Source organism: Balaenoptera ricei, chromosome 6, assembly GCF_028023285.1.
Source record: "Balaenoptera ricei isolate mBalRic1 chromosome 6, mBalRic1.hap2, whole genome shotgun sequence".
In the NCBI taxonomy this organism is placed as follows: Eukaryota; Metazoa; Chordata; class Mammalia; order Artiodactyla; family Balaenopteridae; genus Balaenoptera; species Balaenoptera ricei.
Window position 1 is genome coordinate 100,600,277 of NC_082644.1, and position 16,466 is coordinate 100,616,742.

The window sequence follows — 16,466 nt, forward strand, 5'->3', positions numbered from 1 at the left end:
TCGACCCTTCACTGAGTTAACCCCTTCTCAATCTGCAGATCTAATCAAATGTCACTTCCTTAGGGAAATCCTGAATCACCCCAAAGTCAGATGAGGTTCCCCATTTAATTTCTTCTGAAACTCCCTGTGCTTTTCCCTTGTAACACTCATCACGTTTGTCCATATATGTTTGGGTGCTCATTTGGTCAATATCCTCCTGCCCACTGGACTCTGTTTCATGCCCGCAGTGATGATCACTGCTTTATTCCCCACTCTAGTCCAGCTATTAGCATAAGAACTGGTACCGTGTATATAATAAAGACCTGTAGAAGAATGAATAACCCTAATTCCACATAGAACAGCAACAAACTAGATCAGTGTTTTTCAAACCACCCTTCACAGACAGATCAGTGTTTTCAAAACTTCTAAATTATGACCAACACTTCTTTTAAATGAAAACGAACAGATTATAACAGAAATGGGGAGTATAATAATGTTTATTATATGTAGTAAGCTGCATGAAACTGCCATTTTCTTCATATATATATGACTCTTTCTAACTATGGGTCATGGTCCAAAAAGTTGGAAAGCCACTGAACTGAATGTCCCAATACAACTCCTCCCAACCTCCCACCAAAATGCTCAAAAAGGTGCACACTGGGCATATACCCTGAGAAAACCATAGTTCAAAAAGAGTCATGTACCAAAATGTTCATTGCAGCTCTATTTACAATAGCCAGGACATGGAAGCAACCTAAATGTCCATCGACAGAAGAATGGATAAAGAAGATGTGGCACATATATACAATGGAATATTACTCAGCCATAAAAAGAAATGAAATGGAGGTATTCGTAATGAGGTGGATGGAGTTAGAGTCTGTCATACAGAGTGAAGTAAGTCAGAAAGAGAAAAACAAATACAGTATGCTAACACATATATACGGAATCTAAGGGGAAAAAAAAAAAAAAGGCCATGAAGAACCTAGTGGCAAGACGGGAATAAAGACACAGACCTACTAGAGAATGCACTTGAGGATATGGGGAGGGGGTGGGGTGAGATGTGACAGGGTAAGAGAGTGTCATGGACATATATACACTACCAAATGTAAAATAGATAGCTAGTGGGAAGCAGCCACATAGCACAGGGAGATCAGCTCGGTGCTTTGTGACCACCTAGAGGGGTGGGATGGGGAGGGTGGGAGGGAGGGAGATGCAAGAGGGAAGAGATATGGGAACATATTGTATGTGTATAACTGATGCACTTTGTTATAAAGCAGAAGCTAACACACCATTGTAAGGCAATTATACTTCAATAAAGATGTTTAAAAAAAAAAAAAAAAAAAGGTGCACAAAATGGCAAAACTGGCAGCAGTACTAGAAAGAGGCAGGGAAAAGCCAAAATCTAGGCATTATTTCCACTAACTCTGTGAAGGATGGGTAAAAAGAAAATTCTTGAACCACACGAACCTGAAAGACTCACTCTGCACCTTTGGAAATTCAACAAGTCAGATGCTCTGATAAATGCAGAAAAAATTCTGAGTCTAACTCAGGAATGCAGAAGATACAACTGGCCAGATAAAGATGAGGACATACCCCAACTACATGGGAGGCACCTTTCAGACTAGCATAAGCAAGGGGACCCCAAGTGCAAATGAGGGTCAAAACTAACTAGAGACACACACAAAATACTGCTGCAGATTTTATTACAAACTAGAATACAAAACTCTAAAGTGTATACTTAAAATTTAAGCTATACACTGAAATATATATATTGTGTATATATATAAATATGATGGAAACTGAGAAGCCGCAAGAAGGCAAAAAAAAAATAAAGGCATACTAAATTCTCTGTTGTGCAGAGGAGTGGGATCAAAAGTTATTCAGTTCTTTGACTTTGGGAACCAGAGAAACACAGAATCATGAATGTATTTGGAAAACAAAGACAATCACTAGTAAAGTGAAAACTAGATTTGGCCATTTAAAAATAGTTTATATATATGAAACAAATGATACATAGAAAAAGACAGAAAATAAAGTCCAGAAAGCATATTAGATTGAACCGTAGGAAACTGCCATTTTTATAGGTCAAAAGCAGTCAAATAACAATTTCATATGACTCAATCCATCAACAATGATAATAATAATGTCAGCTAATCTGTTCAGTGTGCGAGGCACTTTTAAAGGATTAATTGAAAATTTGTGTATGCATGTTGTTCCTTTACAAATAAAAAATGTAGTCCTAGAGACATTATGTAATTTATCTGAGGCCATGCAGCTAAATACTGGTGGGAAGAAGTAAACCAGTGCTTTTCATAGTACCTCTCAGAAAAAAAAAACTTAAAGAATTAAGGTCAAACATATTGGCCATAACAATAAATATTAAAGGAATAAGTTTCCCTTTGAGAGGTATGTTAAAATCCAATTAAATGTTGCTTATAAGCAAAAATATATGAAACAAAATGACAGACACCAAAAGTTTAAAATCAGAAGGATGAATGAAATTATCTTAGACAAAGAAAAGAAGAAAACACTGGCAACATTAATATCAGGAAAATAGCAGCATGTAGTTCCAAATGCATAAAGTGTTATTTTATATTGATAAGCATAATAAAGGCCTAACAGTAATCTTTATGCATTTAATATTATGTTAACACATAGAAATTGCTATAAAGAAACTGACAAAAGCCCATTTGTAGAGAGAGACTAAAGGACCATTATTATCAGTCTGTGACAGCTCAAGTACAGAATCAGGACACACAGGATATGAATAATATTACTATAGTGGCTGAGTTAGTAAACATATCTGCACTTGTCACCTGTAGAAACCATGCTCTTTTCAATCCTCAGGACACAGAAATCCCTAATAGACAATAAGTAAAAATTGTACAAACCTCACTTAATTACCATGATAAACAAAACCAATAATTTATGCAAAAGTTTATATGTAAACAATAAAGCAATATTCAGCCAAGTCATACTGAGCCGCTAGTTGCATTCCCAATAAAGTCAGGTATTAACAAAAATGTTTACTTTCCCTGTACTGTTTTAAATTTTTAGTAATTATATTAGCACAAAACATAGAAGTTAAGCTATCTTCATTTTTTTAACTGCCACCTTCAGACTTTTATATGAAAATGCCTCCTCCCTCAATAATGACTGACTCAAAATTTAAAATAAAATACTGCTCATTATTTCAAAATCATTGAAAATGAAGTCATGTACGTCAAAGATGACAACAAAGTTGATCAATGTCTACTCTTCCACTGAAAACAAATGACCTAATATCAACTCAAGAAATGAGAACCAGAGTTTTGTCTATTTTCTTGATTTTTTTCCCCATCAAATCAGCGCATCTTTTTCTTTAATCAATGTGTCCCTCCTCTTCTAGCCTCACCTCCCAGTTTCACTAACCTATCTGAACTCACCTTTCAAGCCTCCACATAAACGCCACTTTCTCAGAGAAACTTTCCTCACCCTCGCAGACAAGGTCAATCCCCATGCGACACTTCCAGGAGACCGTGCTTTCCTCCCTAATTCCAATTACACTTGGAGTTACTTGTTCAGAGGCTGTCTCCTTCACTAGATTGTAAATCTCATGCAGTCAAGACTGTGTCTTATTTACTATAACATGTGGAGATGGTAAATATATTGATTTTTTTATTCAAAAAATTTCAGTTCAAACAAATTTTTAATTCAAAATATTTGAGTTCTACGTGCAAGGTATTACCCTAAGGCTATTACACTGGGAAAACAGCAGTAAATAAAACAGGAATTTTTTTTTTAATTAATACTTTCCCTCATCAAAGAAGTAAAAACAATATAAAATGCAATGGAGAAGAAAATATCAGGCAAGCTCAGTAAATGGGAAGGGTTATACAATGTTAAATGTAGTGATAATTAGAGAAGGCCACACTAAGAAGGTGACATTTGAGTTAAGACATGAAAATGATGACAAAGCAACCATATGGATACCTGGAAACAGAGCATTCCAGCAAGAGGGTACAGTCGATGGCAAAGGGCTAGAAACCACAGTCTACTCTGTAGATAAGTCCATATATGGTTCTTGCTTAAAGTAAGGATAGAACTCTGGGAACATGAGTACCTAAAGATGGGCAGAGAAGCACAAACTCTTAAAAGAATAAAGAAGCAAATAGAGATAGGAAATGATTAAATATGATACATATTAAATACCGTGACTATCATGTGGTCAATGGAAAATTAACGTAAAAGATTTTAATGGCATGTGTACTTATGATACAAAGCAAAATGCTATAAATATTCAGTAAGATCAAATATTTTAAAAACTGCAGGAGTTATCCCAAAATGGAATAAGGAAGTTATCCCTGAGCAGTGGAACTATGGATGAGTCTCCTGGACTTTCCAAATTCCAAAATGAGCATGTGCTGTTTTTACAACTTTCAAATGGAAATGAGTATAATTTTAAAGAATCATAATGGCTTAGAGAGAAAAAGGCTGAGAACAGATTATCTTTGCTATATCTTACTGCAAGAAGGCATGCCCATATCATTCCCTGAAATGAAAATATATTTTTAATTGGAAAAGATCTTTTTTTTTTAACCAGGTAAAGAGCAAAGTTCTACTGTATGTTATTTTTAACCTTCATCAAGCAATTAAAGCTTAAATTTACCTGACCAGAGTTTATAAACCCCCATGGCAAACTTGCTGGGGTTTCTCAAAGTCTGGGCTTTAGGCTAAGAAGTTTTTCAGCTTGTCTTTTATTACAGTGATGACAGTAATATGATACTCAATGCTGTTAGTACAGCAGTAAACTAAAACTATATTTGCAACTCCACTCAGGCCCCAAATCACCAAGAATCTTCCAATTCTTTTCAGGATTTTTTTTTCCTTTGCCGGAACAGATTGTTTCGGAAGCTTTTATTCATCTCAAAGGAACATCAAACTGAAACTCCATCTCCTTTGTATCATACCAGGACCACCTCATCAGAGAAGCCATAGTGGATGTTCACTGAATGTTTGACAACCTACAACACTATTTTAAGCACCTGCTGGATAGAAAAAGTACCTGAAGAATCAAAATATGACTTACTGTCCTTGTTAAGACACCTAGTACTTATATCAATGGGAGAGAATCCTTTCACAATGTGTTCGGATATCAAATCATCACATTGCACACTTTAAATATCTTAGTTTTGTCAATTACACTTCAATAGAGCTGGGAGAAAATCTTTTTAAATAATTTTTTAAAACCCACTGAGTATATATCACTTTTCTCACTCTAAAACTTCTCTCCAGCTTATCACATAAATTTCACTGGTATTTACTCTGACATATAACAAGTACTCCTAAATACTGCCACGCTTTAGTTTCTCAGCTAAGTTGCAAGCTCAAATTTCCAGCTACCAGCTGAAAATCTCTGCCTCTTTAGTTTTACGCATGTCTAAAACCAGCATGCCTCACTGAAACAATCCTCATAGTCTCATGCCCCTGCTCTCTGCTAGTGGCATCAACGTGCCCTTTTTTGTCCCCAGAAGCTCCCTGCACCCCTCTGTTGGCCCTTCAAGACTGACCCAAAGGGCTCCCCTGGTGGCGCAGTGGTTAAGAATCCGTCTGCCAATGCAGGGGACACGGGTACGAGCCCTGGTCCGGGAAGATCCCACATGCCGCGGAGCAACTAAGCCCATGCACCACAACTACTGAGACTGTGCTCTAGAGCCCGTGAGCCACAACTACTGAGCCCGCATGCCACAACTACTGAAGCCCACACGCCTAGAGCCCATGCTCTGCAACAAGAGAAGCCACCTCAATGAGAAGCCCGCACACCGCAACGAAGAGTGGCCCCTCCTCGCCGCTACTAGAGAAAGCCCGTGCACAGCAACAAAAACCCAAGACAGCCAAAAGTAAATTAATTAATTAATTAATTAAAAAAAAAAAAAAAAAAAAGACTGACCCAAAGCAGACCGCCACTCAGCCACAAATTGTAACCCATCACTCACATGCAGCTCCCGGGCCTTCGTTATGACTCCTCTGCACGGAATGAGCTTCTCAGCCCACTTGCCCATTGAGGCCAGAAACCTCCTGCAGATCTTTCCTCTACTCCAAGGTAGAGTCACTCTCTCCATCCTCAGATATTCAGATGGCACTTTGTTTAAACCTCGGTTTACAATATTTATCACTGTCTGCATGATCTCAGACATTTGCATCCATGACTCTCCATGTTTAGGAGCTGGTTGAGAGCAGGGAACCATACTTTCTTGGTGGTTGTTTTTCCTTTTTTAATTTTTTTACTGTGGTGTCCTCAGCCAAGCTTAGGGACTGAATCTCATAAGCGTGCAGAGATTTTAGCTGCATGAAACTGAACTGACAGGGTCTCAGATAAAGGGAGGAGAGCACAGATCCTACTGAATTTGGAAAAGCCAAGTCATCCTGCCCTAGCCTTTGAAGCTTTGGGTCTCTGTGTCTACTCAGAAAGAAAGCAAGCAGTTCTCTGTGGAATTATAATAAATACCGGGTACAGAATGAATTCCTCCTCTTCTCGACATGACAATAATCCCTCTCCCAACAAATCATAGTCCAAGATGGCAAAGCAGCCCCTTAACAAAAGGCAAATCTGTGTCGGCTGTGCTGCTCCCTGGGTAAGAACTCTCCATCCTTATCATCTGCTGATTGCCGACTGCTGGGGGGGGGGGGGGCCTCGTTTAATGCTCCCATAATGAAACCTGCCTATAATGAGTAACTCCCCCTATCTGCTCTGCTCTAGAAGCAGTTGATAGGCCTTCCCCAGCTGCCTTGCTTTGCACCTAACAAAAGGTTCGCAGATGCCCACCCCGTACTTCTAAATGCCCCTCCTTCCCTCGCCAGAGACCCGGATGAAGTAGAATCCTGGTGGAAATAACATTCTGGGGCAATGATGTTTGTTGTCTTGGTTGTCAGGCAGCTGGAAATCGTTTTCTTGTTTCCCATTCATAATAGCCCAACCTTCCCATCTCTGGGACAAGAACCCTTTTTTTTTGTTTGTTTTTGGGGTTTTTTTTGGCCGGCCACACGGCTTGTGGGATCGTAGTTCTCCGACCAGGGATTGAACCCGTGCCCCCTGCAATGAAAGCGTGGAGTCCTAACCACGGGACCGCCAGGGAATTCCTCATAGCACGCTGCACCCGTTCAGGAAGAGCCATGCAGGCTTCTGGGACCTCAAACGTCTGGCCCACGGTGGCAACCTCAATCACAGCCTCTCTAAAACGAAAAGAGGCAAGAGAGAGCACATGCACGCACAGACACATACCCCACGTGCGTCAATATATATAAACACAAACATTAGGTTTGTATAAGCAAAAGTACAAGTATGGAAGGCTGTATAACAAATTCATGACAGAGGGGTTGGTTACATCAGACGGGTAAGCTAGAAAGAGCAGAGGGATATTACATTTACTTTAGACACATCTGTATCATTTGAATCATTACAAAACCCCCATCTTTCTATAAATGAATGCAGCTATCTTCTTCTGGTGAGAACACTTTCTACTGTGCTCATACCCGAGTGACTTAAACAGGATGAGTAAAATGCATTAACGAAGCAGCGTTCACTGTGGCGTGACCTCAAAATAGGTCTGACTTCCCACCAAGGCTAGGTTTGGATTATTCTAGGAAGCGAGTCATCAACTGAATATAGAACCTCAAACACAAATTGGGTCACAAGTAAGAATATCTGAAATAAGAAGGAAGCAAGCCAGGGCTACAGATAAGACACAGTTATGTCTATCTCTAGACTTGACTAAGAGGTAAACTAAGAGGTAAATCTGGGCAAAAAAAGTTTCAAGTTTATAAAACAAAAATGAGAATACCAGGATCCATCTCTTCTCATCTTGTTAAGAAAAGCTAACTGACCTGAAAACACTGGGCCTCGTTTGAAGAAAACATTCCTAAAGTTGAAACTCAACAAACATGCTCCATATCTGAAGATGTTTCAAAAGAACTTCAGTCATTAACATAATATGATAGAATGCAAACTCCTTGAGAGAGGGGACCTTCCATGTCTTGTTTCCTACTGTTCCCCAGTACCTAGTAGGTGTGCAACAAATATCTACTGCATCTGGAATAAATGAACAAATTAAAGATTAAGGAACAAGTAAACGAAAACTAGAATTAGCAACCAGATAATATCAGTGCCTATTCTTATTTTACAGATATAAAAAGAATGGAACTTTGACTCATTCAGCAATAACAACACTGGAAATTAAAAGCCTCTTGATTCCCTCTATCTTGATCACCTTTTTCTCTTCTGTGTTTCTTGCTTTATCTCCTAGGTTCCTCCCAGATCTTAATCTCCTAGGAGCCTTCCCTCACCCTCACCCCCACCCCATGCCCGTGAGGGTCAGGTGCCCCTGCTTGGTGCTCCCACAGTGCCCTGAGCTTATCTCCCTCGTCACACCTGTTACACTGAATTGCAATCATCATCTGTTAATATGTCGGTAAGCTCAGCTCCTGCTGGAGGGTAGGAATCCTGCCTTATTCATCCCCACTCCCTGCCTCCATCTAGCACCTAGCACAATGCTTGGGTTATAGCAGGCGGTCAGTTCAGTGCTGCTAGGGGTAGGACAGAACTTGTTTCCTCTGCCACCAAATCATGTCTCCTTCCAAAGAGCCAGGAGTATCCTTCTGTTAGGGCCAAGTTTCAGAATGAAGGCAGCTTGGGGATTGGTCAAGAAGAACCACTTAAACATACAGGAAGAAAGTTGAGTATAGCAGACTTACATGAAATCGAGTCCAGTCTATTGTTCTGAGATTTAAGAAAATGGGAAAAAAGAAAACTTGCTGAAAAGGAATGGTTCACAGTAGCCCTCTCTGTATAGTGAATCCTAAACCTTAAGAAGCCAAGGCACACATGATGGCCGTAATGAACAAGAGTTCCTTTAACAACAGTTTCAACCTTGGAAATCCCAGCCCAAAGAGATCCATAACCAGGTTTTATTAGTCCAACTTTCTCTCTTTCAGAGAAAGAGGCTGGTTTTGAAATCCCTTTCCTTTATCTCCATATTAAAGAAAACAAACACAACCTGATCTACCTCATTCAGGCTTACACGTATTTGTTTTAGCACTGGACTAAAGTTAAGAGTCTGCCCTGTCCTTACATCACTTTTTTTTAAAACAGTACCACAAAAATCAAATAAATTATAGCCTAAATCCATGCATGTAGTAAAATAGTCCTCTCATTTCTGAAAGAAATTTGAATGTTACATGAACTTCAAAGTTGAAGTTTCTACAGTACTGATCAGATGACAGGAGCCAACATCCAAGGATTGAGACAATTTTCTTTGCCCCACACCCCCAGGTCAATAATAGTAACAACAACATTACTTTGAAATCATACCAACCTGCTGAAAAAAAAAAGGCAGGGAATTTAAATAAAATCACCAAAACCAGCACTCTCCCTCCCCCTCCTATAAAAACCAAAAAACTTTGAGTTACTTCAACTTAACTAATTTAATTAATTGATTAAACGTGCCAAACCCAAGTTCCCTTGCAGAAGATAAAACAAGCTGCTGGGAGGATCATTCATTCAAATTGTATTCAGAAGACAGTAACAAGCAGCTGACCTAATCTCCTTTCATCATGTCTCCTTGTTAGCCCAGCACCTCCAGATTCGAAGGCAATTAGAAGACTTACTCAAATCAGCTCCACCTTTGACATGCAGCTGAAACGCCACCCACTCCCACCTTTGACACAGAGGTATTGCGGTGTGAGAGGAAACCTCCAGAGTTGCTGGAAGTTTCTCCCAAATGGAGCCCACAGAGATTCTTCCTGTCTGAGAGATAATGAGCTATACACCTTCGCTCAGGGGAGTTAGGGGAAAGAACAACAACAACAAAAGAGGCAGATGACCAGAAAGAGGTTGTCAGAGAAGTATTCATCTACAGCATTGGGCAAGCTACTTCTATTGGAGGTTAAACTTAATAAAGGGTCTTCGTGGTTGCGTCAGCCCTCACTGCAACACCAAGCAAGGGTGCTTCTCCCCTCTCCCCAACATCACCCCCTTACCTTTTACAAGGGCGTTAACCCCATTTCTAAACTAATAATAATTCTCTTCTGTGCTGCAAATATTCAACCACTGTGAAATACTATGTATAACATAAACACAGTCAAGAATGTCGGTTGCCATTAGATTCACGTTTCAATTAGCATTAACTAGCAGGCCCTTCCCTAAACAAAAACAAAGCAAAATGCTTTCTTGGTCAGCTCTGAGCCTGGAGAGCAATTTTAACCCACATGCTTCAAGGGCCTCGCAAGGTCCAGATGTAACACAGTAACATCATTAATTTTCACTAAATTAAATTTCTCAAAAGGCCACTATCAATTTGGGGGCAATATTCTTTATTCTGTAACCTTTCTATAATCTGGATAAGCTGGCAGCAGTGCCCTGAAACTCACTCGGCCTGAGTTACCAGGGTATGTAATGGAATCAGGGCTCAGGCACCTCTCAATCATTTCAGCCCTCTCTATGCCCAGTATTTGTGACTCAGTGTCTTCCTGCGTTGTGGGGTTAAACCGTACTTCCCCTTCCCTGTCCCTAGGTAGTACAATTCCTTAAAATAACAGCCAAGGTCTCCACAATTTATCGCCTTGTATCTTTCCAGCCTTCATTACCCCGGACTCCAACTACATAGTTCACTCCCCACCATTCATCTTTTAAGAGACACATCATTTTCATCCTTCAAGTCCCTTTTGTGAAGTCTTCCCCAGAGACAGAATTTAATTTTCCATTCCCTGGCATGCCAAGTTTCTTGGATTCTACAGCTGCCACTTAGTTATGCAACCCAGCTGCTATATATTGAAGTTAGCTGCATCTTTTCCCTCTGTACTGCAGCTCTTTCTAGAGCCTCCCTTTTCTCATCCTTGTATCTGCCACTGTCGAAGGAATTCAGTAACTGCTTATCCAATTAAAATTTCCTCCTTTTCTACCAACTTTCTAAGGCATTCATAATAGCTCTCCATGAGATAGCTAAGTAACACTACAGGGATTTGGAACATAGCGTGGTATGTAAACATTAGAAACCAAATAAGATGCTGAGTTAGCAAGGCCAGAGCAAGCTTTCAGACTTTAAACCAAGTTTTATCACATCACACTTCACTTTTAAAATACATCATGTTCCTCAAGTGTGTATGCATATAGGTACCAAAAAAAAAAAAATTAAATAAAAGGGAGACAGGCCACACATCAAGCACAGATATTAAAATCATGACCTCAAACTAAATTTCAGGTCTTGTTATGTGGACACTTAGAGCTTCCCAGTGAAAATGATACAGTATATTCTGCCCAGGTTGCAACTTTCCTTACTAAGCATTTGAAATAAGATTCTCCTGCCTAAAAATCATGAACTTCAGACTGACTGTCATTATGTATCAAAAAGACTTAGCAAGTGAGAGTTTTACTTGCTTTGAATTTTCCAGTAGGTCTAACAGTCAGAACAGATTCAGTAAAACCTTGAGAAATCTGTGGTAGAATCTTCTTTTAAATCAAATTACTTTTCGGAAAAGATTAGCTTCAAATAAAAATAGACGTTTCAAACTCAGGTGTTGAAAGGGCTGCCACTTACATTCCCATCTCTGGTAACTTTTCCCATCACTCGCAGAGATTTCTGAGACCCACTGAGTGCCCGCAGCACTGAGCAGCAGCTTGCCTCTTGAGAGACAACGATGCAAATGGGAAGTTGGGCAGGTCAGACTACAGACTCCAAGTCAATTTTAAGGTTAAGTAGCTCACCCACTTTAATAAATAATATGGGTAATGGACGACTGACTGGGGTGAGGTGGGGTGGTATTATTGATGTCCTTGTGCAGGAGGAAAAAAAAACCAGGGGAGAACCGACTCCCACCTCCAGGTTCTTCTCCCTCCAGGCATCTCCCACTGCTGCTTTTCCTCAACCCTCTTGGCCTTCCTGCCCTCCCCCCTTACCTCCCAGACTAACAGTTGACACTTCCCTTTACTCTCTTCCTACCGTTCTAACATGGGATAACCACCCTCCAGTTTGTAGTTATGGGGGGGGGGGGCTGGAAGGAACAGCAGAGATGATCAAACCCCTCCATTTTTCCAGATGAGGACACCGAGAAGGAGGACCGGCTGACCTAACCGGCTAAAGTCGCACCGCTAGGGGACTTGGTGTGTCTGTGGGCTCAGATTATGATAACCCAGTCCTCCTGCCTGGCCCCTCAGCCCGGCCTTCCCGCCACACACTACCTCTTTCTCTGGCTACTTGGCTTCTTTATCCTCATATTAAATGGTATCAAGAAAAATGCAGCCTTAACAATGCCGATCGTTATTCACAATTTTGCTTTTGGGGCAAATATGCTCTGGCCTCCCCAGAACTGGAGAATCAAAGGCAGAAACAAATGGATGACATTATGCATGTGTGTGTTAATGCAATTTAATTCGGTCCAAATAGCCATAACTTCAGTACACACCCTTTTTCCTTGGGGCTTACTACTCTTATTTGACAAGGGAATAGTTTCTTATGAGAATGAACTTAGCAGTTTTAAACCAGCACGGTCTCCCTCTGACCCGAATTGCAAGCTTTGAATAACAGACCTCCTGCTTCACAGTTATGCTTAGGTTGGGCAAACGACACTTATGCAAATAGGTGAAAAACACGGACTGTTAAAAGCCCGAAGGAATAGAGGATTTTGCTCTCATAACTGCAGTCACCTGTTTTCAAGATTCATGTTTGTAAATATGTATCTATTCCAATGGGAAACAACGCGTTCATAGTGAAACTTTAACAACCCAGCGCTCGCTGGAAACCCACATTTACGAAACCTCCATGGATTTCAACAACAAAAAAGAGAAGTAGCAGCAGAAAGCAGCAATCTCAGGCCCCAGACTGAAGGCAGCAACAAGTCCTGGATACCGTCATTCTTACACATCAAAGTCCAAATGGCAGCAAAGAAAAACAAGAATAAATGGGTAAATCCATTCACAACAAACTAGTCCTGCGCACACGCGCGCGCACACACACACACAAAACGAGCCCGTCTATTTCAAAACCACCAACTCAAACCCAGGTCCCTCCCTTGCCTTAAATTCCCCAGTTACTTGATAAACGTGTTTGTTAGGCGTCCGGACAGAAACTTAAGTTTAAAGTCCTCAGGCGGGGAGAGACCGCTGCGTGGCCGGTGAGAAGCAAGTGGTGGGGAAGCTCGGCGCTGCGGGGCGCGGGGACCCCCGGCGGGCCACGTCCACCGGGACGCGGCTTGGGGGTAATGTCGAGCGCCTCCCGCCAGCCTGCTCGGGCCCCCACCCAGACCCAGGTAACCGGAGACCACCTACGTGTCACTTGGGCGGGTCCCGGCCGCTGGCACGGGGCACAGCGTGGGCCCCGGGGAGCGCTGACCCGGTTGGGAGACGGGAGGGCCGGCGGCCCGGGAGGCTGCGGCCACTTCCCTCCCGGGGCTCGATCAACTGGTTGGCTGGGGAGGCCAGGAGCGCCTCGCCTCCTGCAGGTCGGCCCGCGAGCATGCACACCCACCCACACCCGGCACAGGCGCGCGCGTACACACACACACACACACACACACACTCAGCCACAAAGCCCGTCTGCCGCAGGACAGCGCGATCCCAGCGCGCCGTTTGGCGGCGGAAGGGACCCGGCGAAAGCTGGCTCCGCGCTCAGAGGGCACCGTCCCCTCGCGCCACCCCGCGCCGCGCCCGTCCCTTTACCTGCGCCCGCCGCCGCCGCGCGTCCGGCTCCCGCCGCCCCCGGGCTGGCTTCAGGCTGCGCGGTCAATCCCCGCAGCCCCCGCCCCGCGGCCCGCCGAGCCCGGCCCTCCGCCCGCCCCTCGGCCGTCGCCCGGAGCGGGGCCGCCCCCTGCGCCCACCCCGCCGGGGTCCCGCGCGCGCGGCCGGGAGGCCGGGGAGGGCTCGGCGGCGCCGGGGCCCAGGCCGCCCGAGATCCCGGCAGGCTCCGCTGGGGGACAGGGGCGTCGCGGCTCCGGGAGCGTCAGCCGCCGCTCGGCCCCGACTGCTCCGGCTTTGGCGCGCTGGCAGGGCGGCGGGGGAGGGGGGCGCCGAGGGAGGGCCGCGGGAGCAGGGCGGACGCCAGCCCCCTTCTTCCTCCGCCTTCTTTCTTTTCTGCAGGCTCCACGTAGCACAAGTCAGCAACTCCCACACCCCCCCGACTCCCTCCCCCTGGCTCATTCCCTTACCTGGCGCGATGCCCCCAGAGCCCCTACCCTCTGTGCTCCTCCTCCCCCATCCAGTTGCCGGACTCCCCGCCCCGCCTGCAAGGCGGGGGCGGAGGGTAGCCCAAGCCTCCCATTCATCATCTTCCCACCGCCCCCCACCCGGATCGGACCCACCCGCGGCTGGAGACCCACGGCCTCCAGCTCCGGATCCCCATCGCCACCCGCTCCCGCGCTCACCTCTGCGACCGACAACTTGCGGGACTCGGGCGGGCTCCCCTACACGATGCATTTTCATTTTGTCGCTCTTCTCTCCCCACTTGAAAAGCTCTGGAAGACATCGCAGGGCCCGCAAAATCCCCGATGTCTGGCCTCTCCCGTAGTTCCGTTTCCAAACTTTCCCGGAGGCACAGACTTTCTCCCAGCGCAGCCTTCAAGTCGAGGCTGCAAAGAACGCAGAGTCAATTTTGCTGCCGGAAAGGTGCACACGTTTCCGAGTTTTCGATTGCCTGGGTCTGCAGACCAAAGCAAGTGCGACGGTGCTCCCCTAGTTCTCCATATCCATGATTATAAATTTCTCTTCCGCTTTCCCAGTGTAACTTTGCAAGTGCAAACTATCAATTTAGAAGAGTAATTAAGGGCGGGGAATACACACCTGGAGGTGTGGGCGGGAGCGGCGCAGGACTAAGGCCTGGGGATGGTTCTCGGGAAAGTGGCGGCCACAGAGATTCGCCCAGGTTCTGGAACAACACCCGGTCCACCGGGGGGCTCTCCAGCCGCGCCACCCCCTACCCACCTCCCACCCTTGGCTTCCTGGAGTGTTGGCAATTCTCTGCCTCTAGCTCCACTGCTAAAGCCGCTACACAACAAAAGTAGCAGCTTACAAGTAAAAACTGGGCAAACTCTAGCCTGAAACGGCACGTGGGGTCTACGACAACAGTATGTCAGGGAACTTGGCAGGACTGATACAAGTACATATAAGCAAGAAACGCAGAACCAGGAGGGAGGGCTGCGTTGGTGGCGGTCACTCGGTAACCTCGGGCTTCGCAGAAATGAGAGGTCACCGGAAACCGCACAGGGCTGGGAGGGGAAGACTTCTTGGTGGGGATGGAAACGTCTCAAGCTTCCAGTGAGGTCTGCTTCGAAGAGAACGTGACCGTCGCCCGCAAGTGACTGCTTCGAACCTTGACTGAGTTCGTCTTGCGGATTTCACAGGACGCTCAAAGCTAAACCCTGACTGCTCATCCATTACTATCTGAAGCTGTTTCCTTTTTCAAACAATGTATCAAATCCCCTTTGTTAAAAAATCAGCCTTAAACAACTCTGCTTCCTCTCCTTTCCTATCATTTTATCATTTATTTTATAATAATCCATTAAAATGTGAAAAAATAAAAATTTTAATACATGCACGGTGCTAATATGTTCATTTACAGCATGCAGAAATGCATATAAAAACTCTCTTATCGCAAAAATAATGAGAGCTGATCTTAAACTCTAAAAAGAAGATACCAGGACAAATAGGAAAATATCCACTATATAATCTAAATATAATAAAAAGCATATATTGGTAAGAAAAGAAAGACTATACTGAAAGGGACTTTTGTTTTCCACCATAGCTCTACCCACCTCAGAAAAATCACTTAGCTCATTTTCCTGTCTTCTTTCTAGTACACGCTCTCTGTATTTACTGTTGGGTTTCTCAATACCAAAACTTCTATATCTAGTAAAAAGAATATTTTAAAATTTTATTTAAAATAATTAAATTATTATATTAACTACAGTAATAGTATCACATAATTAATTAATTTACAAATTAATTATTTCAACCTTTCACCCTTCCTCATAAATCAAAGATAAAGTGCAAATGAGTTTCTTGCCTACCACTCAGCTTGAATGTTTTCCCAGGATATTGATTTTACCTCTTACCATCTTAAGGAATATGGTTGCTTCTGCTTTGACTATATATTAACTGCCTTAACTACTCTGTGGTCCTTTCTAACATCAAATGAGGAGTTCTGTCCACACAAGACATGTATTCAAGAGTTCCAAGTTATTTGCTTTAAAAAACTTTCTTTCCTCTTTATTTGGCCTACCATGGCCTAGAATGAATTGGAGAGCAAAGTACAAGGTCAGCCTGGACAGACCTGTCTCCCTGACACATGTGGACCTGTCTGAATGAGACTGCTCTTCACCCAGTTTTAGTTTAATAACTTTAAAAATCAACTGTAGGTTGTATGCCCAGGGTAAAAGGAGAGAGAAAATGAAATCCAATACAGAATCCAGTTCAGCACAGAGATTAATCCATCAAAACTAGTATTGTGTTCCAAACGAGCCAGTTT

At 43.5% G+C, this 16,466-nt stretch overlaps 1 protein-coding gene across 7 annotated transcripts in view; it reads right to left on the bottom strand.

Moving 5' to 3' along the window:
* LPAR1 (lysophosphatidic acid receptor 1) overlaps positions 1 to 14,674 on the bottom strand; it is a 154,579-nt gene extending 139,905 nt beyond the window's left edge. For 2 of the 7 annotated variants that reach the window (XM_059926543.1, XM_059926540.1), the window contains exon 1: positions 13,277 to 13,412. The gene's annotated coding sequence lies outside the window, so the exon portion shown is untranslated. Of the gene's footprint in view, positions 1 to 13,042; positions 13,205 to 13,276; positions 13,413 to 13,666; positions 13,739 to 14,367 lie in introns of those variants that run through there. The other 5 variants (XM_059926541.1, XM_059926542.1, XM_059926544.1 and 2 more) reach the window with 5 other exon arrangements.
* Between the last annotated feature and the right edge of the window lie 1,792 nt (positions 14,675 to 16,466).